The 8,004-nt window shown below is 47.7% G+C and overlaps 1 long non-coding RNA gene across 1 annotated transcript in view; it reads left to right on the top strand.

Moving 5' to 3' along the window:
- The window catches only part of LOC103586238, a 3,973-nt gene extending 2,603 nt beyond the window's left edge, over positions 1 to 1,370 (top strand). The window contains exon 2 of the long non-coding RNA XR_550133.1: positions 955 to 1,370. This is a non-coding gene — a long non-coding RNA (uncharacterized LOC103586238). The remainder of the gene's footprint in view (positions 1 to 954) is intronic.
- Positions 1,371 to 8,004: the final 6,634 nt, after the last annotated feature.

Below are 8,004 nucleotides of genomic sequence, written 5' to 3'. Positions count from 1 at the left end.
CGCGGGAGGGGCTGGGGCGCGGCGCGCGGGTGGGCGCGTGGGGACGCGGCGCGCCTGCCCTCCGCTTGCTCCGGGTGTTTGCCTCTTCGTCCCGGGCCACAGGCCTCCACGGTGGGGATTTGCGCACTGCCGATGGGCAGCCCCCGGACCCAGGGCGCGTCCACAGCGCCCACCCGCGGCTTCCAAGAGCCTCGAAAGCGGATCTTAGGGGTTAACCAGGCACCGACCTGAGGCGCCCTGCAGCTGCCAAACCTCGGCCGGAAACCTAGAACATGGGACCCAGTTCAATGGTTTTCTTCACCCGTACACGCGTCCCTCCATCCATGCCTGCACGCCTACGTGCACACAATGCAAATCCGCAGACGCGCGCTGGGAGCGGGCACCCCCTTCCCGCTCTCCCTCCTCCCGCAGCCCCGGCCTGCTCCCCGAAGGGAAAGCAGCTCAATCGCGAGAAGGAACGAAGGAACGAAACCCCAGGCTCGGCGGCGCTCGCCGATGCGCCTCTGGTCTCCGTGCCTGTCGCGCCGTCCCCGCCCCCACCGTCCCCAGCTCGGGGAGGGCGGGGATGCGGCGGTGCGAGGGTCCTGCCCTGCTCGGCCGGAACAAAGCCCTCCGCGGGAGCCCGCGGCCGCGCACCGAACTGGTGACAAAGGCGAGCGGGCGACGCCGAGCTCCGAGCCTGCGCCCCCGCGGCCGGGCGGGATGGAGGCCCAGAGGATGGGGTGCGGTTTGCACCGGTCTCTCCTGGGCTGTGGCAGGTCGCTTCTGTGTACCCAGCGACCTGTTAGGATGACTCAGCGTTTATGTCGTCGTCCCCCGCGCCCCCACCTCGCTCACTCTCGTCCCCCTCCGTCCCTGTCCCCTCCGTCTCTCCCTGCTTTCTCCCCCACCTCTTCTACCTGACCCCCTTCTCACTTTGCCCTTTTTACCTCTTTCCCTTTTTCTTTTCCACAGAAAAGCAATGCTAATGCGACTTCTGAAGGCCGCTCTAGATGTTCAGATGACAGTCTGAAAGACCTTGCCGGGCGGCGCTAGGGAGAAGAGGGGAGGAATGGGATCCTTTTAATTTGATTATACAAACTGGGCTCTAAATAAAATGAGATGCCGTTACGCTGCGATCTAAGGAAGCCGAGCTCAGCCCTGGGGCCCCAGAGATCGCCACTGATTCAGGGGAAGTCGCTTCTGATGCCTGCAAGTCATAAGATTCGGGCAGGGGGCGGAAGGGGGACCCCGCCACTGTGGAATGGGGACCTCAAGCCTGGAGTCTCCAAGGCAAACCTTTCTCGGGAAAGTTCTGCTCTTACTTTCTAACCCGGGAAAGGAATCGCTGGCCAGACCCCTTCAATAAAATCGTAGTACTTTCGAATTTAGGAAACTTTAATAGTCGGTGTTTTTTTTTTTTTTAAGTGAAATTTTGTTTGTTTTTATGGTGTGAACTAAAAATAAAGGGAACACAGCCCACGCCATTTGGACAACATATGCTTTGACTTCTGAAGGCTTTTTGCACCCTGATTTAATACTAAATTAACACTGGGTGTCTATCAAGTGTCGCTGGGTCCTCCCCTTGGGCTTTATTAAGTAACCGGGATCCACAGAAAATTTGGGAACAGGGGTTAGTGTTCAAAGCAATATCGGACAAATGACTTTTAACCTGGCTCTAACAAACTCGAGTTGCACGAAGCTAATTCTACCACCAAAGTCCCTACCAGACATTTTAGTGCTGAAATTATATTGCTGCAAACCATGCAGTATTTGAAATATCAAATAGTAGTGAATACACTTGGTGCTGTATTTTTTAAGTGAACAATAGCCACACTTTCTTGAAAACACCCCTGAGGCTAGCCAGCCCAAGGTGGGCACCAGGTGAGTTAGGGCCCAGGGAAGGAGCAGGACAGTGAAGTGAGAGCTTCAGCATTCACCGGACAGCATGGGAGCACCATTTGGGGGAAATGCCAAAAAGAGCAGCCTTCAGCCTGGCATGCTGCAATCTGCACCCAGCTCCTCAGACAATAGCAAAGTTCAAATGTCAAAAAAATCTAATAAAAAACTCTAATAAAAAAAATTGAGGTACCAAGTGCAAGAACTGTTTTCCAGTATGCCACAGTGACTCTTTTATCCACCTCCAGACTCCCTGGTTCTGACCCAGGAAGGAGATGCTGTGTTATGTAGAGGGAATGTTTGGTGCGGGGAGTGTCCCCAACTGTAGAGAGCAGTTCAATTCTGTTAGGGCCACCACAAGCTCAAAAAAAAATCCAACCACCCCTCCGGTAAAGTGGTAAAGCTGAGTTAGTATTTCTGGGTTTTGCACACACATAAATACAAAAAAAAAAACAAAAAACAAACAAAAACAAAAACAAAAAAACACCAAGTTGACCTTGGAATATAATGAATCAACATCATCATCATCACCACTCTGATCAATGAGCTGGGCTCTACCTTACCCGCCCTATGAATTTAAATTTGAAGGAGACCATTACATTGGGGGGCAGGGAGGGCAGTGAGGGGGGCAGGCAAGAAGAGTCCATCACACTCTCAGCTCCAGCTTCCCTAGCGATTGGTAGCTTTCATTACTAGACTTGTCAGGTGAACACATGCAGCTTGAGTGGGCAAACTGTTGGGAATGGGTTATTTTAAAAGCACACACTCGATTACTAACTGACTGTGCCTTTTTAATTTATTTTCCACAATTTGAAATGCCCTGTAGTTTAAATCAGTCCTGTAAGTAGCAAAAAGAAAGCTTCTTACTTTAGTGTGAGAAATGAAGGTGACTTTGAATTTATAATTACTCCTTCAAATCCATCTTTTAAAAACTGAGTGTTTGCTCCTTTCCTACAGCTCCGATAAATCAGTTATCAATGTGATACAAAGAACTGGGAGTAGGAAACCACGGGTGCACTTCAAAAAACTTAGGAAGACCAAGAAACAACTCATCCACTGCCAAGATAACAAATATTCTACCCCAAAGCTACCGTTGAGGAGGCTTTGCCTTTGTATGTAACGCACAGGGCGGGTTGTGAGTATGCTTAACATTTCATTTGTAAATGTTAATGTCAAATGTGCTTCCAAACCGCAGCGGTATCAGCGCACCTTGCCATTCTCAGATGGGAGCAAATGAGTGAACGCCCACGCTGTATTTTGCACGTGTGACCCAGGTGATCCTCTTCATTCTCTCATTTGGCAAAAGCCATTTCACCATCCCCAACAATTAAAAGTCTGTAGCTTTGCCCAGCACTTTGGGTCTTAATTCACACCCAGCTTGATCGTTTCCACCCCCAAATCATTATAGAATGCTAAAGCAACCTCTATAATATGTCATTTCTTCTCAAATTAACTTGTTGCTTTATCCAGATTTCTTATTTTCTGGTTCTTTTACTTTAAGGAACCTATAGATATCATGAAGGGCAAGCAATTTTCTTTCCGTTTTTTTTTAAGTACATTTGTAAAAAAAAGGAAAGTAAGTAGCAGCCTAGACAGTAACAATCACAGATCTCATGAAAAGTGACACACAAGAAATTATTCTCTAAATGTGTATAATAATTGCTTCACCAGTGTTTTGCAAAATGGCTAGCTGAACAGAAAAGGTTCCTTTCTCTCTAATAATTTTTAAATGTATTTAGTGGCCGTGGGCATGGAAAGTAAGCTGGAGCTTTGAGACACTCAGCCAGTTCATGCAGATCTCCCCCAGTAGCCTTTTGTCTGAAATATCCGGAGATATTACAGTTTCCTCGATTCTCCACTTTATTTGATTCGTGCAGACCTGACAGTACATTTCCTAATTGTACATGTGAGAGCTTGAGGGTAAAACTCATGGAATTAAAATGTGTTTGAGTGTGTTTCCTTTGCTTATATTAATCTGTAATCTTTCAGCCCTCCTATGTTAAATACCACTTAAATCCAAACCCTGACTTACTAAAGTTAGTTTCAAAGAAAAACTTCTTATGGCCGCCACCCAGTTGACCTGGAGCTGAGTTAGAAAGAATAAGGTGTCTTTCTCCCTCTTGCAGAGGGGCATTAGAGCCAGTACATAACGTGCCCTTTCCTAACAGACTCAGTGACACACTCACAGGTGCGTTCGGCCACTGAACCGTGGAGGCTTCTCACTTCCAGTCACTCCTGGCTTTCCTTTCTTAGTCACGCTCTCTAAAACTCCTTGGGAAAATTATTAGTGATGAACTGAATAATTCCTCAGAACCAGTCGGGATTTGCCCTTCACTATTTTAGAAAGTTTTCCACATGTCTTTTTCATCCTTTATCACAATAAAGTTCAGTCTTCATTGGTAGTATCTAAAAATCTTCGAGGCAGAAATCCTGTGCTCTATTAAAACTTTTCTTCAACTGGGTTAAGTAATGTTGTACTAAAAAAATTCAAGCCCACAGTTACCTCTGACCCATGGCTATTATGTATTTTCTTTACCCTACCAAGCCTTTCAAGGATAAATCCAACATCTTTCTAAAACCATAGGCGGTACCAAGAACGAAAGTAGCCACTAAATATCAAATGGAGTAAATCCCGGGCGCTTTGACTAAATCTCCAGGACCCTGCGTTTTATTCAGAAATCTAAGCATGTATCAAGGTTGAATAATGTTCATCATTTAACAGATAATACCTCAGAATGCATTTTGATTTTTTGCCTGTTTCCTAAAAATACAATACCTGAAAGGTAGCTTCTTAAGCAGCCTAGTACACACACTTCATAATAATTTTTTAAAAGTGTTCTTGCTTTCACAGCCCATTTCTGTTTTCCAGCTCCACACACACTTCACTGACAGAAAAGGAGGAATCGTTTTTTGGAACTGTATTTCTTTCTGGGCCATTTCACAGATACGGGCGGGTGGGGGATGGGGAAGTCATTGTCCTCATATTTTAAAACCCTGTGTTATGCAATGAATTCACTCCTCTTTGTGAACATGCACAGAAAGGTAGGGGTGTTTGTTCCTTTGGCAAGTTTCGAAGAGCAGATTTGCTGTTGAAACAGCTACATTTCACTCGGCACCCGCTAAGGCGAGTCAGTGCGCCCCCTGCTGACACGTCAATAGTGCTACTCCCGAGCAAAGTTTATTTTGTTCAGTAAACCGTGTCATATAAAATTAACAACAACCAATAAAATTAGCTTATATGTTTCAACTGTAAAAGTCCAAAACAAAATAAAGCTAGTTTTAGTGGCACTAGAAATCTCTAGTTTGGCTTCTTCTCTTTGGCTGAACCAAGGTCCTTTTATCTAAAGCCCAGTGCACAAACATATAGCTTAATGTGACTAGTGTTCTTCCTTTTATTTCTTTCTCTATGGCAACCAATATGCTCTGCTCAGAAATGTTCCCCATCAAGGAAACAAATGATCTTCAGGGAGCAGCTCTATATGGCATCTGGTCCAATGGAGCACACAGAGTTAACCCCAGTCAAAAGCAACGCTGCCAAGCACGTAAACAAGGAGTGGGAAGCTGCATTCTTACTTACCCCCGCCCCAACTGAAACCTCTTCCTCCCTCCTTACAAACCATTTCACTGATTTGGCATCAACTGTTTCCAAATAAATTACCAATCCTTCCTAAACTGTAAGGTGTTCTGCGTACCAAAGTGCAATAAAATTCCAGCCATTCGATTCTCTCGCCCCCACCCCACCGCCGAACCTCTGCCCTCCCCCAATCACGCCACACGTTGCTTCCTTTAAAAAAACAAACCAAGAAGCTTTTGAAATCCTCCTTGGCCTGATTCACCAAGGTAAGGCACTCACACAGGCCTGAACCTGGCCTAGCTGTTTCCTCCAACCATATTTATCTAATTAACTGCACCCTCAATTTTTTCAAAACCCAGGGACAGTGGCAAGGAAGGGGCAAGTTGGACTGTCAAAAATGAAAAAACAAAGTAAAATCTAGTTTTCAATGCTAAAGCTCCAGCCTCCCTTGGAATGAAGCGTAGGGATGTACTAGTTAGTTTTGATTGATCACCTTCTTTCTGATGGGCGTTTGCTACCGAGCTGGAAGGCTGCAGCTTCCGCCTGCTCCCCAGACCCCACATCGAGCAGGGGTGCCCTGACTTCCTGCCTCACTTCCTCCATCTCCAGCTCTCTGCCCTCTTCTGCCAAGCCCCCCTCCTGCCTCCTTCCCGCTGCTCCCAGCACGAGTCCCCCATCCCAATCTGGGTAGTTCACCACATCAGCACTGGCTAGTCCTGACTCTCTGGAGAAAATAAAATAAAATCCAAAACAAGAAATATTTATATACCGCGTGCTTAATAATCATTCTTATCCAGGGCTTTTTTCCTCCTCATGACAAACAATTAAAATCAACAACACTCGCCTCCTCCCCGCCCCCCTCCCAAAAAAGTAGTGCCTGGCCGTCTAGAGCTTTGGAATGAGCCCATCTTTTTATGTCATATTTCAGCAGGGTTGGATTTTTTACTCTCTCCCCAACACACTTTCCCTTCCCTCCTTCGGACAGTTGCTCTGTGAACCCTCTCTTGTCCCAAGCAATGAAAATAAGCTCCCAAATCTACAAAAACATAAATACATAATCCAGAAGGGAGGGGGAGAAAACGAGAAAGCAGGGAAGGAAAATGAAAAACACTTACCGAGCAAACTTCCAGGGCTAGATTTTAAAATAAAAGAAAGCTTTTCCAAAAACTAAGGGGACTGGGGTGCTGGAGAGGGAGGCATATTCCCACCTCTCCAGAACCGACGCATCCTCAGCCTTCCCTTTACACTGACTCCTCTAAGCCCAGCTCTCCACTAGTCTATTATTTTCACCAAAATATATGAAAATGTATGCAAATGAAAATCAGCACTAACTGTTCTCCTCTTGTTATATACTTTGGATTTTTTTTTTTTTTTCCAGACAAAACAATCACACTCTGCAAAGGGAGGGGGCGGATGGGTGGGACTGGGGGGGGAGGCCGGAGAGAACTAAGTACGAGGAAAGGGGGGAGAAAGAAAGGGACAGACCTCGGCACAGACACGTAATTCTGTTATCGAGGAGCACAGCGTTTTGGGGGGCTTCCCACATGCACACACACTCTCCTTGAAAAGAAAGAAAGTGGATCTGTTTGCAGAGGCGCTATCACGTTTCATCAGGCCACCTGAGACTGCTTTTGAAAGCGTGTACTGTGAAATTCATAGCAGTAATTTAGACAAAATCCTCACTGTATATTAATGAAAGGCGGCCCCATGGCTCTGTTCCTATCCTCCCCATTCAGTGTAAACAAAACCACGAGACTCTCTCGGTTTTTGAGCCGGATCCAAGCAAAATCGGCAGGAAAGGAAAACACGGGGTGCTGGCACCGACTATTCAAACGTCTGCACCTGGAGATCTCGGATTTATTCAATGAAATCTGTGTTCCGTCTTTTATATATACACATATACGCATACATAAATATAAAAAGGAACCTTTGGGGGACGCAGAGGAAAATAATCCGTTCTGTGTGGGGTTGGGTTACCGCTGCCCCTCAGACCTATACCTTGGCGGTAATGGCTTTGCTAAAGCCTGCCCACGATGGCATCTTTCACCGGGCGAGCGGGAGCTGGGCGACGTCCTACATAAATGCGACAGCGCGCCTACTGTTAACAGTGAGATCGCGCGGAGGCTGCCCGGCTGCGGCTGGGCTGGCGAGCTCCGGCTCCAGCCGACTTCACCTAACTGCGCCCATCGGAGGAGACGTGCAGCGGGAGCCCAGGGCAGGGCCGCTCGCGTCTCAGTCGGAGCACGCCCGCCACTCGGTGTCGCAGCTCTGGGCGGCCGCCTGGGCTCGGGACGGCCGGCGGCAGGACAGCCTCCGGGCGGCAGCTGGGGTGCGGGGCGCGCGCTCACGCACACTCATGAGGAACCATGTATTGATCGAGTGTCCGAGTGGGCTTAGTTCATCGGAAATCCCCGAGGAAGGTTCAATTTGCCCTTGTTTTCGTTGCCACTTTCTCTTTTTTCTTGGTTCGCTGAGGTCCCTCTGTGCAGCGTTTCCGCTTGGCCGCGTCCCCCTACCCCACCCCACCCCCACTTCTCTCGCCTACCGGCGCC

This window comes from Galeopterus variegatus, unplaced genomic scaffold (assembly GCF_000696425.1).
Source record: "Galeopterus variegatus unplaced genomic scaffold, G_variegatus-3.0.2 Scaffold321, whole genome shotgun sequence".
Taxonomy (NCBI): Eukaryota; Metazoa; Chordata; class Mammalia; order Dermoptera; family Cynocephalidae; genus Galeopterus; species Galeopterus variegatus.
Note: the sequence above shows the minus strand (reverse complement) of the source record. Positions and strands in the feature narration are given on the sequence as shown.